The 16,371-nt window shown below is 40.7% G+C and overlaps 1 long non-coding RNA gene across 2 annotated transcripts; it reads right to left on the bottom strand.

The window, feature by feature from the left end:
• Positions 1-11,826: 11,826 nt before the first annotated feature.
• LOC131901688 (uncharacterized) lies at positions 11,827-14,638 on the bottom strand. Of its 2 annotated transcripts, XR_009376837.1 has the most exons (4): positions 14,431-14,638; positions 13,840-13,885; positions 13,546-13,600; positions 11,827-11,917 (listed from the first exon to the last, which is right to left on the bottom strand). It is a non-coding gene; the product is annotated as an uncharacterized LOC131901688 (long non-coding RNA). The 2 variants fall into 2 exon arrangements; XR_009376836.1 differs by lacking the exon at positions 13,840-13,885.
• Between the last annotated feature and the right edge of the window lie 1,733 nt (positions 14,639-16,371).

Genomic DNA, 16,371 nt, shown 5'->3' with positions numbered 1-16,371 from the left:
GGAAACCACCATCAAAATATGTAGAATGAAAAAAATTTCAAAAACTAAAAATAAAAATCAATGAACAAGACCTTCACATGATGAAGGCAATCAAAATTCCAACATAATCCGGGGATGTGCTTTCCAGACCCCCCACCCCTTACTGAGGAGCTACTGGTAGTTGATGGCTGTATGATAAGGAGGACTCATTCTTGTTTGAGCATGTTCAACTTGTAGGTTTCCTGTGTTCCAATGGATGGTCCCACACTTATATACATATATCAGCATTAACTGGACTTAGTGGATTAGCAACAAAAAGAAGGCATGAGGTTGGGAAGAGGCATACTAGAGGTATATAGGGGTATACATATATATGTATGTATTTCTTAGAAATTAAGAAAAGTAGTAACATTTTAAAAAGAACCTGCATTGTATCCTTAACATGGCGGTAGATACATTCAGACACTGGCAAAAAAAAAAAAAAAAACACATTCTTAGGAAATCAGAACTCATATCAGGTATTTCAACAGAGTCAAATGCAAGAAATTGCTTTGGCCATCAATGGAAAAGCAAAATAAGAAAAACAAACCACCACAGAGCTGGGCCTCAGACCTCCGAGGGGGACACGCTACCCAAAATGTTTCTGGTGCAAGTAAGGAGCACAGCAAGGCGGCCACTGGAGGACTAAAGGCAGGCGAAGGCCAAGAAACTCTACCAGGCTTTTTCTTTTGGACCAACAACCAGCTCCCACCTCAAGACACTTGATTAGTTTTGAATGCTCGGCATAGCTTAAGCAGGTTTCTGGCTAGCCCTTTTAACATAAATTTACCTGTTTCTCTTTATCTACCTTTTGCCTCGGGGCTTAGAACCTTTCTTCTGTATCTCTTACTTTCACTGCTTCTCTGTGTCTGGCTGGTGTCTGCCTGACTTCCTGCCTCAGGCATGTCCCTCATTCTCTCCTCCTTTTTTTCTCATTCTTCCTTCACGTGAGCTTAGAGTTCTCCTCCTCCTATTTATTCTCTCTGCCTGCCAGCCCCGCCTATCCTTTCCACTGCCTAGCTACTGGCCATTCAGCTCTTTATTAGACCAATCAGGTGCTTGGGCAGGCAAGGTGAAACAGATGCAAGACAATTTTACATAATTAAATACATATCCTTACATCATTATAGAAATGCAGCATAAACAAAAGTAACACACCGTTACACAGTTAAAGTAAAATTCTACAGCATGTTTGCCTAGTGAAACTAATATTCCACAACACTCAACTGCCATTGCTTCTGTAACATTGACAGGAGCAGCAGACAAAAGGGGAAGGAATAAGCACCTTGCCACCTGTCACTAGTTCCATTTTGGGGGCACTACCTACTAGAGAGCAAAAATGATAAATGGTTCATATCTCTTAGGCCCACCATCACAAGAAGTTTGGACATGTAGCTCACACCCCTTAACAACTGACCTACATTTCATCCAAGGAGAATGGTGAGAGCTAGGTAAAAGTTAGATTTATTCTTTATCTAGACTTGTAGCTGGAACCCAGGGAGGAAGCAGGAAAGGTAAAGGGAAGGAGCTGGAAAGATAGTTCAGCAGTTAAGTACACTGGCTGGTCTTCCAGAGGACCTGGGTTCGATTTCCTATACCCATATAGCAGCACACAAGCGACCATCTGTAACTCCAGTCCAAGGAGATCCAATGCACTTTTCTGGCCTCCAGGGGTACGAGGTATGTATGTCTTACACAGACATGCATGCAGAGCAAAGACCCATATCCAGACAGTAAATAAAAAATTTAAAGGTGGCTGTAGAGTGATGACATGCATAATCTTAAAATCGATTATTTTATCTTTTGATTTCTTGTTGTTATTCAATCCCAAAAGTCATCTGGCTCTAGGAAATTTTCCACAAGAAATGAACCTTAACTGAGCATGATGATTTCCAAAACAACACTTCAAAAATTTTTTACCATGGAGACCAGTGTAGATTCACTTAGATTCTCTGGAATGTAAAGAAGCCAAACAGGAAGGAAACTCAGTATCCTTGTATTTGTCTAGAAAATTCTAAAAGTGGGGTAAGACTGAGGGGAGCGCTCAGGAGGGACATGGGGATGCCTGAATTCAGAAATCCCAGCCAAATGTAGGGATAGGTGGACTCAGAGAGCAACATACAAAATATTGACAATGGCACTTAATGTGTCATCACTACACTCATGGGAATAAAATTGCAAAAGGCCAACGATCAACAGCTTGAAGGTTATTAATCTTACCTCTCATAGCCAACCATTTGCTGATGGTCTTTGTTTGTCATAAGATCTTGTCATATGTATTAAATTGTCAGAAGTAAAATGTAAAAATTCATTTGCTTTTCTCATTGCCTCCTTTGAACCCCATTTTTTACAAGCAGATAAAATGAGAGTTAAGGGACAGGGCCCTATCCTGTCAAAAGTTTTAATTTGTTAGTAAAAGCTAGATCTGTCACCTCTTTTCTCTCCACATCCATCCACATGACAAGAAGTCATAGGATCTTGGTCCCTGAATTACTTCTGGTCAATGACTTTCAATTCTCCTCTTATCTTTCAGATAAGCATTTGGAACAAGGCCTCAGATGGTTGTGTTTATGCCATCACTCAGGCCGTGGATGTACATCCTTTTCACACCACCCTGAGCAGCAGTACAAAAAGTGGGTTTGAACTATTATAGGGAGTGATTAGACTTTGAAAAGGATGGATTAAAGAGTCTGTGGGACATCTGAGTGGAGACATACGTCTGAGATTGAAGTCAGAGCTCTATGTTGATGTCATAGCGATGGGAATTATCACAAACCTGGAGAGAATTAGTGAAATTATACAAGAGGAGGATAAATGGAAGGGACGTGAGGAGAGGGAGAGGAGGATGTGTTCGGCACATAGCAGTGGGATCTAACTACGTGCTAACAGCTGAGGCCAGGGGAAAAGGACTTGTTAAGGAAATGAGCAGAGGACAAATTATCTATTTGTTTACCCCCGATACTCTAAATAGTTGTCAGGGTAGTCCTTGAGGAAACAGGAAGATCAATTCCACTACAAATGATGTTTTGTGTTGGCTCTGCTGGCAATGGAAGCTAGGTTTTTGTACATATTAGGCAAGTGCTCTACCACTGGGGTTCTCATTTACTGGCTGTCATCTTCTTTCTCAGTATTTTTTTGTCCTTGAGGACTTTGAATAGATAAGGTATTCTTCACTGACAATCAGTTGGTATCACAGATGTTTGGTTAAGCTGATAGTAAGCAAAGCTAAGCCCCCATGTACCAAAGACATGGTGACATTGTTTCAGAATTAGGGTTAATTTGTTTTTTGGATGAAAGCCCTTTGCTGTCTCTAAAATATTGTATTGTGAGATAAATATAACTATGGTCTAAAAAACTGGTTCTTAAGTCAATTAAAACTGAAAAATGCTGGATGCTATGTGAGAGTCAAAACACAGTATAACAAAGGCTGTGCCAACTCCTCTGTCAAAAAGTTTTGAATTCATTGAACATAGAATTATTGAATTTTTAAATTTTTTTTTTTGGTTTTTCGAGACAGGGTTTCTCTGTGTAGCTTTGCGCCTTTCCTGGGACTCCCTTGGTAGCCCAGGCTGGCCTCAAACTCACAGAGATCCATTTGGCTCTGCCTCCCTAGTGCTGGGATTAAAGCGTGCACCACCACTGCCCAGCGAATTTTTAAATTTTAAGTTAAACTATTTGATATCAGATTCCTCTTCCCTGGAACAGTACAATCTAGAGGAACAGAGTTGCACAGAACCCATGTATATCTATTAAGCCAGACTCTTTCCTAATACTGTCAGTAAAATTCAGGATGATTTAGAATCACCTGAGAGATTCGAGAAACACACCTCTCAGTATATCTGTGAAGGCACTTGCACATAGGACTGTCTAAGGTGGGGAGGAGCCTGAGAGAAAATATTTAGAAACACAGTAGTTGAAAAAAGTCATCCTGTGTAAAATTATAAGCAGTAACCCCCAACAGTAAGAAAACCATCTCCCAACTAGCTGGGCGGTAGTGGTGCACGCCTTTACTCCCAGTACTTGGGAGGCAGAGGCAGGGGCATCTCTGTGAGTGAGTTGTCTACAGAGTGAGTTCCAGGACAGGGTCCAAAGCTATACAGAGAAACCCTGTCTCAAAAAACCAAAAAAATGAATAAATAAATAAATACATAAACACATAAATAAATAAATATAGGAAAGAAAAAAAGAAAACTAACAATTTGAGAAAGACACCCAACATATATCTCTGGCCTGAACACACATACAGGTACATGTTCAACACTCTGCCACACACATAAACATGAATATGAACGAACACACACACACACACACACACACAAATAAATGTGCATATGACATGCTGACAACTGCAATGAGGTAATGGTATCATCCATCCTGTGTCAGGAGATGCAAAAAGGCACTCTCCTTTGCATAAAACATTGTCACTGCTCACTTATGGAGCTGCCATAGCATTGTGTGAAGCTAATAGTTGGAGACATAGGATCCTGGACACAGCCTTACGGTTTTGATGACTTCGTGATTAACATGAGTAATCTTATACGTTTTCTAGGTGTGTTATGAGAAACAATTATAGATATATTTATACACATTCTGTGAAATGCATAGAACAACCTAGCAACAGCATCATCACTGTTACACAGGATTCTCTTGACCAGAATCAACACAACCCAAGGTTCTTTATGGGATTTTAAATCTCTATGAAGAAAACAATCACCTTCTGGTCCGGCAAGATTATTAAGCAGGTAACGGCACTTGCTGCCAAGCCTCATGACCTCAGTTCAATCCCTGGGACCCACATGGCGAAAAACCAATTCCCATAGACTGCCTCAGATTCAAAGTAGTATAAACAACGGAATAGGAATCCAGAGTTCAGAGTTGAGTTCAGATACTTTCATTGATTAGAATTCAGACTGTTTTTTCCAACATTGACCTTACTTTTTGTTTTGTTTTGTGTTTGGGTTTTTTATAGGGGGTTTTTGGTTTGTTTTGTTTTGTTTTACCTAGAAAAGACAGGAATTAATTTGGAACACAGTAAGCAGATGTTGGGCCCTGACCCTCGGTCCTTGGGGAGCTGTTGCCTTGCTTGCTGACCTTGATCAGATGTCCTCCCTATGCTAATTCCCTGCTGGTTTCATTCCTCCTAAACAGCTTACCGAAGGTTCCTTGTTTGTGTATCCTGCATATTGGTGGAATGCTAGAATGTAAAACACCTGTAGCCTACTTTTGCCCTCCCAGGTTCTTCCACTGTACTGTAAGTCTGTATTTAAGGCTTCCTCCCTCCTTCAATAGGGGGCATTCTACTGAGAGGAATGGCCTGCTGTCTTGTCTCTCTTTTTAATCCTCAGCCTCTCGCTTGGACACGGTGAATGGCTAGTAACGCGGGCGTCGCTACAACCAGAAAGCTTCTGAAATCTGATATTTGTCTTCTTTTGAGTCTATAAAAAACTTTGCTAATATGAGTTTATGATACTCCTGTTTGCTGAATAACAATGTCAGGTAATTTGATATTTAGCCAATAAATCAAAACTTATTAATGTACTTGTGTCTATTGAATTACTCTTGTCAGAGAACAGGATGAGTTAAATCAATCTCCCTTTAATTAGAAATTTCTTGATGAAAATATTAAGGGTGGATATTTCAGAGTGAGACTTCAAACAAGGTGAATCTTATGGTGATGCAGTCTAAAACCAACATTGTCCTGATGGATTAAAAAAGAACAATGGTCTTGATAGAGAATTAAATGACCTGGATAAACCTTCAAATGCAAAAACATAAAAATACTAAAAAATAACCTTAAGTCTCCACAGATACCTGCTTACTGACAAAACAAAAAATATTTAGGCTAAGCAATGAATGATGGTAAAATCTCTGAGAACTTCAACTGACTTGCTTCCAAGAGAATTGGGTGAGATTGAGTTAACTCTCAGAATCATGAGGAAATTCAAGGGCTTCAAAGCCCAACAGAAGATCCCCCATAAGACTAGGACAGGAAAATTTACTCCAGCATAAGGCAAACTAAGAAGTAAACCCTCATGCACAATCCAACCCCAAGAGAGAAGCCTGGAGAACTACAGGTAAATTTGCTAGTATCAACCTTGTTAGTGAGTACAAAAATAAAGCCTCAGAATTCATAACCACAAACAGGTACATATGAGTAAGTCTAATTCACACTAACTTAATTGTGCCACAAAACCTCAAACCAAGAATGTAATTCATATAGATTCCAGACTCACAGAAGAAAACTCAAATCTTTTAGAGGAATGTCCTTTCTCTCAGCCCTCAAACATTGCATTCAATTTTTTCTGAGAAATGATCATGTTATATATACAAAAATTCTTACCTAATTTAGGAAACAAGACTGAAAAAGACAATAGAAAATTTAGGCTACTGAATCATTATACATTAGAATTATTAGATATAAAACATAAAACGTAGTTAAATATAGCTTATTGAAAACAAAACGTTTAAACATAAGAATAAATACCAGGCAAATAGGGAAAAGTATATACTTTCTGGAAAATTAAGATGATTTAAATAACCTCAACATTTTAAAGATAGTAGAACACATAGTGAGTACTTATATTTTGTTGAATGAATACATGATTATAAAAAATGTATTACCCTAAGCACAAAAACACTTGAAATGATATGAGAATGTTGTGTTTTGCTAAATGGGTCCATTACCAATGAAAACTCGAGGATCAGATATTGGGTAAAACCTTAGGGATCAAAGAAGCACAGGAGGAGTGACCAGCTGACCTTCCCTTTCTTACCAGAGACCCACCCAGCACACCTTCTATCCACGTGTCTCAGGTCAAAGAGAGCTCTTTAACTCCAAGTCCCTCCCTCCTCCTTCCTGTCCAACTTCCCTATCTGTACTCCTGGCTTTTCTATGGCTAATTCCAGTCAGTTAGCCACTGGTTCCACCCCCTCATTCAACATTAACACTATTAACATAGTCTAAGAGTGTCACGGTGTGATCAAATATCCTGCAACAAGAGAAGATATATAGATATCTCTGGCTCCAGAGAACAAGTATAGACAAAAGGACAAATAGATTGCCATCTACACCTTGTCCATAACAAGTCTAGAGTATGCAACACATCCAGTGAAGACTTTCTAAGTTTAATAAATATCAGAGAGTAGCTGAGATTATAAAATAGTGAAGAGAGAATTTCTAAAGAGAAGGAAAGCTTAAAGCAGATGACAGTATTCCTGAAGAGAGTGAGTGAGAGAGGGAGAGAGTTGTTTCAAATGGCTGATTCACTGAAGTAGAATAGTTAGGTGAGAATTTGAATGTTGCCTCTCTAAAAGCTAAACATTTAAGTCAATACTAAGAAAAATTAAATACTTCTGCTTTTTGTTTACTTTGTATGTCTCCTGTCTTATTAACAAAATGTCAACTACATTGGAAATGCTTTTTCTTGAATATTACTAAAGACCAGCCTTAATAGTCGTCTTCCCAGGGGCCCATAAGAGAAGCTACAAATGGCGAGAATTATTTTGGGGCAAAGAATCTAAATACACCGAGCTCTTTTGTCTGTCTACCTTATTCCTCTGGGATAAAATTCTGTCTACACAGCTTCAGTTCTGCGCTCATGCCTAGCTCCTTTCTTGCCTGATTTCTCTCTACATTTACCTGCTGTCCTCTAAGCTCTCTCTTAATTCTCCCATCTTAGTTCCGCCCCATCTAGGTCCTCATCCATCTAGTTCTTCCCCATTTCAGCTCCTCTCCCATCTCCTCCTTTCTCATCATGTTCCTCCTCATCTTGTTCTTCCCCATCTGGCTCTTCCTCATCTTCCATCTCTTCCTCCATTACTCTCTTCTAGCCCTTCAATCTAGTTCTTTCCCATCTCAATCCATCCCTCTCTAGTTCTTACCCATCTAGTTCTTCCATTCTCTTTTCTCTTTTAAATCTAGTCCTTCTCTGAAAATAAAACTGTCCTTTTATCCATTTGACTCTTATCTCTCCAAGATATCTCTGCTCCCATAGTTTCTGGCAAGTATGCTCGGTCGATAGGCAACTTGACTAGGCAACTTTCATCACAGCTAGATGTACATGTAAGTTGGAACCCTTTAGTTCTGAGTTAATTGTTAAGGGTGGATCTAAAACTAGAGGTAAGATTTTGGAAAGGAGAAGGTTAAACTTAATTAGCACATCTGCGACGCCTTTTCAAACAGATAGTCTAGATGCTTAATTCTGTTCTTAAAGAGTACAGAGGTATGTTTGATAAGACTTTCATCCATCTGGGGATGGTCCTGGCCAGATGCTGCTTATGACAATATGTACAGAAAGGCCTGAAATTAGGAATCCTGGCTGTTACTGCACAGAAGGTTATCTAAATATCCCTTTAGTAGAGGGGAAATTGTGATGAAAGAATGATGGAAAAGCTACAATGGCACATGAGATATTCATAGTAGGAAACAGCAAATAATCAAAAGCCAATATTACCAAGACTCTTGAGCCTCAGCTTGACCTCTGGAAGGCCCTTGGCTTCTTCCAGGTATTAGCTTGTCATAATCAGCTGAAATCCTACTTCATGTATTTTTGCGGTTTGCAGCAGCTCTTCCAACCTTCCAGTCTCTTCAACATAGAGAGACAAGAAATAGACAAGAAAGAGGAGAAAGATGCTGTGTACTAGAAGGCAGTTAAGCACACACCCTGACACAAAAGGCTGGTACTCTACAGGTCTTCACTCTGAGTCCAGAGAATTCTGCTGGCTTAGAGCTCTATCCTGGCCTCTGTTCCCTGTATATTCACACAGATAACTGGTCTAGGAAGAGCTACTCTAAAGAATTTAAAAGGAACCAATGCATATGCACATATACTACAAGTGGAAACAAAGGCAAGAAAGGGGGAAATAAATAGCATGATGGATAGGACCTACTCAAAGAAACAAATTGCACTGCAATAAAGTCAAATAATGAGTGAACACAGTGCTAATAATTTTTAAAAGTTCATGGGGAAAATCCATTTCCATAAATTGCGCATGCACGCGCACACACTCACACACACACACACACACACACACACACACACACTCACACTCTCAGAACAAAATTAAATTGCTCAAGAAATGTTAAAACAATAGAAAATTTTGAAATGATTTCAGAGAGCTCAGGAAAAAATGAAAAGGAGAAAAATAGAAACAGATATTAATGAAGATAGCATAAAGGAGAAAAGACATAACTAAGATCATGAGAGGTAGATTGGATTATAGAAGGAGAGAAGGAGAAAGGGGAAGATTGGTTGGAGAAAAGCAATATAAAAATTAAAGAAAAATGGCCGGGCGGTGGTGGCGCACGCCTTTAATCCCAGCACTCGGGAGGCAGAGCCAGGCGGATCTCTGTGAGTTCGAGGCCAGCCTGGTCTCCAAAGCGAGTTCCAGGAAAGGCGCAAAGCTACACAGAGAAACCCTGTCTCGAAAAACCAAAAAAAAAAAAAAAAAAAAAAAAATTAAAGAAAAATATAAAAGACATAGGAACTTAATTTTGTAAGATAGACATTGGAGATCCAATACATATTGATTTTCCAGAAAAAGGGACAAGGACAAAATGGAACAAAAATTACTCAAATCTGTGTTAGACAGTTTCCTTAGTTTCAACATGTTTGATTATTTGAACCGAATATCAAATTGGATCAAAGGATATATGATTTATTTGTTTTAAAACACTTGATCAAAAAACACATGGCATGCTATGAAAAATGATATTGAACAATAAATTTATTGATTTACAAGGCACAAAAAGATATATATTGAAACCGACCAAAATCATACATGTAGAAGGAGATCATATTGACTTCAAATCTTCATCTAGAAGCACTAATCATCAATGAACAAGGCAATCTTTAAAAGACAATATGTTGCAAGTGTTGCTTACATAGAAAGCCAAATATTTTTAGATATAGATGAATCCAAAGAATATCCTTCTTTTTCCCCATAAATATATGTATATATTTCCCATTTATTGACAATGGATCTTTTTCTTACATAATATATCCTGATTAAGGTTTCTCTTCCCTCTAATCCTGTAGTGATATTTTATTTGTGCTGAAATGTGGTGATATTTTATTTGCATGTTAATAAAGTTTGCCTGGAGATCACAGGAAATAGCATGAAGTTTTAAGTAGACACAAAAGTCAGGCAGAGGTAGCACACTCCCTTAATCTGATCACTTGGCAGGCAGGGTCTCTATTTGTTCAAGGTCACACTAGGGAACAGAGCCAAGCATGGTGACACACACCTTTAATCCCAGTACCAACTATAGAGATCCTGGAGGTCTGTACAGATAGGCAGTAACAAGCAAGTGAGCTAGCTGGGCTAATAGTCAATGAGAGGGCAGAAGAGCAGGGCAATAAAAGCCTGGGTAGACAGGAAGTCATGGCATTTTGGAAGCTACAGAGCTGGTGAGGTAAGGTGGTTGGTGGCTCTCACTATTTCCCTGATCTCTAAGGCTTTCACCCTTATATTTGGCTCCATGTTCTTTATTTAATAAGACCACTTAGAAATTCGTCTACATAATCCTCCCAGTTTCTTTCCACCTCCTTCTCATCCGATCCACCCCCTTTTTGTCTCTCATTAGAAAACAAACAGTCATCTAGGGGATAATAATAAAATGAAATATAAAAAAACAACTAACACATCAGAATAAGACCAACAAACAAAGGGGAAAGCATCCCCAAAAGAACAAACAGACAACAGAAAACTAATTGAGCAGAAGATTATTTGACACATAGACTTGGAGGATAGGAGACTTGACCTCCCAATCCGGTGCTGCTGTAGGGTTGCATTGCTGCTCTGTAACATTCTGGGATACATCATGAGGACAGAAAGGCCAGGTGAGGGGGCAAGAGCAGGAAGGGAGGAGCGAGGAAAGTTTCCCTATCTGCAGTTCCACATGTCAGCGCCATCACAGTAGCAATCACTTTGAACTCAAGCTTCCTAAGGGACGTTCAGTTTCAGACAAGTACCTCTGTTTTCTTTTCTGAAGTAGTTAAATGTTGAAGGATCCACTGGGAAAGGCCAACTTACAACTACAATCCATTATTAAGAATCCATACAGTACTGGAGACAGACGTTAAAGTGATTAGGATTCATTTTAAGAACATCCCCTCTTTAGTGTTTCAGCCCATCTGTGGGTGTTGTCTTTTTTTTCTTTTTTCGTTCCTTTATTTTATTGAAAATATTTTTCTCATATATTATATCCTGATTAAGATTTCCCCTCCCCTACTTCTCCCATTTTTCTCCCAACCTCCCTCCCATCCTGATCCACTCACTTTCTGTCTCTCATTAAAAAGCAATTCCTTCTTAAAGTACGTGAAGAGGATTCATTTAACAAATTAAAGGGATTTATAAATAAGAACAAATTTCTGGTAAGCTTTAGCAATACCGAAACAAAAGTTTAAAAATAAGATACTTGTGAAAATAATGATGATAAAATACAGCATAAATGTTAGAAAAAGTGGCAAACTAAAATTAATGTCTTCTCAAAATAAAGCCATAAAATTGAAACCAAGTATAACTACATACTTTCTAAGAATTGGTTTTTGTTTATTTATTTGTTTGTTTGTTTGTTTTGAGAAAGAACTTAAAGTTGGATAAGTAGGGAAGGGTAGAGGATTTGGAAGGACTTGTGGGGTGGGAAAATCATGATCAAATTATAAATTTAAATATTGTCTTAAATAATAAAATGTATAACAAGAAAACGAAATGCCAATCCAGAGCCTGGAGAACAGTGACAAAATGGTTCCCTGGTGTGGTAGCTTCTTTCTCTACTGCTGTGACAAAGCACAGACCAAAACAATTCTGGGAAAGGGTTTATTTGGCTTACAGGTGACAGTCCACTGTGGAGGGAAGTCAAGGCAGGAACTTGAGCACAGAAATCTGGAGGCCGAATCTGAAGCAGAAATCATGAATGGATGTTGCTTGCTGGCTTCTGCTCTGCCTTACTATGCTACCTTTCTTATATAACCTATGGACACCTACCTAGGCAAGGGACCACTCACAGTGGGCTAGACCTTTCCTCTATCAATCAGCAGTCAAGAAGATGTCCCACACACATGCCCAAAGGCTAGCTAATAAAGGCAGTTCTTAAACAAATGTTCCTTCTTCCCAACTTGACAAACAAAACCAAAAATTGGACAGTATATCTTGCATATACAAGTGTCTGGTCTTGAATTCCAGTACTAGGACACACAAATGAAAAGAAATGGTCATCTTTTTTAAAAAATTGTATCAGTTGCTTGTTAAGACACAGAGCAACAGGGACACACAACCACTTCTAATAGAAAAGCAAAATAAGAATGCCACTTTAGAAATGGTGTGACAACCCCTTACCATGCCAAACATTGACATACCTTTCTCCAAAGTATTGACCCCCCAACATACACACCTACAAGGATGGAGGTATGCCAAAGGAAGAAAAAAGTCTCTATCAAATTGCAGCAATATACACAATAAAATGAATATAGACATATTGAATGATAACACAAAGTATAGAATAAACATGTATGCATCCACACTGATATAAATAAATGTGAATGCTGTGACTTGGATTTAAGTTGCTTCCGACAGGCTCATATGTTTAATAACTTGGTTCTCATATAGTACTGCTGTGGAGTATTTGGAAGATGTGTCTCCTAGCTGGTGGATATGGATCACTAGGGTTTGTTTTTGAAGGACAGAGCCTACGTAGATTCTGGTCCTCTTTCTGCTTTCTGATACGTTAAGACCTTAACACGTCTGTCACATCTTCTCCCACCATGCCATTCTACCTAGTCTTTTCTGTCATGGTCTGAGTGCTGACTCTGAAACCAGGAGCCCCAGAGTGAAATTCAATCAGATGCTTTCTAAGGCAGGGACAGTCTTTGAGGTTTTCTCCTAACATCAAGAGGGGTTTTCTCAGCTGCTTGATGCTCTTGTTTGTAAAGAGGAACTATCCATTGTTTTCACTTGCTACCAGCACTATTGTGGCTAATCTTCTCTTGATTGCTTGCCAGCAAGATCTACATTTTAATAGGTCCTTGCATTTGAGTCTTCTCATTTTTGCTTCAGAATAGTTAGTCCCCTTAGGAAGCATTACAGAACTCTCTGTTCTAACAGCCTAACTCCCAGCATTGGCAGGCATTGTTTATTACTGCTCTGTGGATGGAGGCAGAAGTCTATTATTCTCCCACCTGTACCTTTTAGTGTCAGGACAAAGTCATCCCTAGACCCCTGGCTCCCTTTACCTCTCAGTATGAAGTCTTTTCCTTATAAACCAGCTTAGGTAAGGTTTAGGAGGACCATCGTTCTTGGCCAGTTTATGGAGAAAGTTGCCCAGTTACAATGGGCCAAGCATCCCAACCATCAGCTCTTTTGGACCTCACATTCATTCTCTTCCTGCACTCTGCAGTTCTCAGAGCCCCCTAACCTCATAGGCCCTCAAGTCCCACCACCAGCCCTAAGCGCCGCCTTGTGGTTTTTACACAGAAACTCTTCCCCAAACTTCCTGTCACCTAGGAAACGATATAATGATCAACTTACAGTTAAAATGTGAACTTTTTATGGTTAACGATCTTGATCTTTGTATAAATATTTTCTGTATAAACAAAAATGAAAAGAATTTATACTAACTTATGGTGCCTTCCATCACCAGTAACTATTATTCTAAACAATGGTATTTGGGTTTACAAGTCAGGTTTAGCAGTTTTTCTCCTTTAAGAGATGATCAGCCACAATGAAAGTCACAATTATGGTACCCCTCCTCTCCATTAAATGACCTCAGCAACTATCATTCTATAACAATTAGATATCAGTACTTTAATACTGAGTACGTACATGAATCCCTGAAGAATGATGTTCAAATGTAAACTGCTTGGTAGGTCTGCAGTAGAGAATTCTAACTTGTTCCCAGGGGAAACTTTACTTAGAATAACACTGCATAAAAATTAATCTAATGGAGACTTGATCCTTGACTGAAAATTGGAGTCTTTAGTTCCATTCGTCTACTAAACCAAGGATGCTAAGTTATTTACTTTTGGGATGGACTTTTAAAATATTACTAAATTCAAAAATGATCCCTGACCTGTATGTCCCCTCTTGAAAACCCCTGACCCACACAAACCATAACACTGACAAAAATGAAGATACAGAAGGCAACAGAAAGCTTAGCAAGTAAAGGAGTTTGCTGTGCTAGCCCAACAACCATAGTGTAAGCGCCAAGTCCCAGGGTGGAAGGACAGAACTGAACCTTGAAAGTTGTCCTTGAACCTCTACATGAGGTCCTTCACACGTGTGTGCGCACACACACAGATACACACACACATACAGACACACACACACACACACACACACACACACACACACACACATACACACACAAATAGCACGTTGCAGAAATCCTGCAGCAGTCTACAAGACTCCACCTACCAGGGTGAGCAGTACAGCTGCCAGGATGGCCTTAGGTCTGCTGACCCAAGCTTCCAGGTCAAGGCGGCGAGCAAAGAAGGGCCTCCCATGTTGACCCCCGACATGCTAGAGCAGTGGGATGGTGGTGTCCCAGAACCAAGAGCACACGGGAAGTTGTGACACCAAGGGAGATTATCGCCCAACTCAATGGGACCCTAGTCCCAGCACCGGGTTCCCACCTGGCAGAAGACTGCTCCCGGATGGACACAAGGGAAAGGGACAGGCAGCTGTGTACACTGATCAGGACTCCAGGGTGGGGGGCCAGAGCTTCCTGTCCCATGCTCCGATAGTCTAATATTGAGATGGGAGTGGAGAAGGGCTTCCTTCCAAAACCTTGGCCTCCTTGGTGAAGTGCATTCAAGTGGATGCTGCCCCACATCATCCAAAGCAGGGAACACTGGGGCCAGGGACATCCACAACCTCGCCTCAACAGGCAGGCCGTCCAGGTACCTGAGGTGGAGACGAGGACACATCAAAAGAAGAAACATTGCACCCACCTGCCCTCTTGCCTACCAAAACTTGGGACCGGTCCCAACCTTAACCGTCTCCTAGGCAGCACCAGGCAACCATTCTGACCTACCTCCAGCTCTGTAACAATCTTTCTCCTCTGCACAGCCCTCCACCTCCCACCCCTATGATCCCACCTCCCGACCCTACCCTACACCAAATACCAGGCACCACTCAGGAAATTTCTCTTTCCGTTCTCTAACTTCCCCAAGACCCTGTCAGGCATGGAACTCTCTGTATCCTCTGTGGACACCCACCTACCTGTGGCAGGGCCTAGGAACACACAGGACTCGGCTCTCTCAAGAGATTCCAAGTGGACCGAGGACAGGTAACATAGAATCTGAGGGACAAGAAGCAATTCTCACTCTTAACACCAGGATGCCTACAGCACACACACACCCTGTGTGTCCTTATGGATTTCCCTAAACATTCCAGGTGTCCTCACACAAATTTCTCTCCACGGGCCCAGACCCATGGAACAGAAAAAAGTGTCCACAGACAGAGTGGGTCTGCCCACCAGCCTGCATAAAAAAAAAAACCACCAAACTAGAGAACACCAAACACCCCACAGGCAGATTCTCATTTGTTCTCGCCTTACTTTCACTCTCTCTCATTTATCTATCCTCCTCTACCTCCACCTCCACCTCTATCTCTGTCTTTCTCTGTCCCTCGCTCCTATGTACAGTCCCATCCCTGGTATCCAGGTTAGCTAGGCCATGTTCAGTAGGGAAATGCTTTTCACTCCTCAACAGGAAGTCTTCCTTCAATGAGCACTGAAAGTCTCCAGAGGCTCTCCTCCACACTGCTGACATCTTCCATGATGAAGCCTAGAAGAAAATCACTCTCCCTGCCACCTGGAGACAAGCCTGTCTATGCTCTTCCAAATCTCCCTCTCTACAAAGCTTCCTGGAGACTTTTGCTGTGGCTGAAAAGGGAGCTTCCTGGTGATGGGGGTGGCTGTGGAGGACCTGACTTCATGGACCTGCCTGTCAGGCCACTTTAAAGGACGCTACTGCCACCTTCCCAATGGTTCCTACACAATGCTCTTACCAACCACGCTCTGGCATGCCCCTGAGCCCTAATCCACACACACGAAGCACCACTCCAAACCTTGTACTCACCTGAGCTGGATCTGAAGGATGGAGCCCTAAAAGGCTTCCCTACATGCAAACCTGTCCTTCCTCTACATCCCAGAGCTGACGATCATAACTCGTACATACTGTGCCTCTCAGGCACTGCTATGACTTCTCACAGTACTGGGCCACAATAATCCCAGGTATACACACACACACACACACACACACACACACACACACACACACACATACACAAACACACACACACACATACACAAAAGCGCTCCTGCATGCTTAGCAGTTGTAGGACTCCAGATAG

Source organism: Peromyscus eremicus, unplaced genomic scaffold, assembly GCF_949786415.1.
Source record: "Peromyscus eremicus unplaced genomic scaffold, PerEre_H2_v1 PerEre#2#unplaced_219, whole genome shotgun sequence".
Classification (NCBI taxonomy): Eukaryota; Metazoa; Chordata; class Mammalia; order Rodentia; family Cricetidae; genus Peromyscus; species Peromyscus eremicus.
The sequence above is the reverse complement of the archived record's forward strand: the minus strand, read 5'-3'. Positions and strand labels throughout refer to the sequence as shown.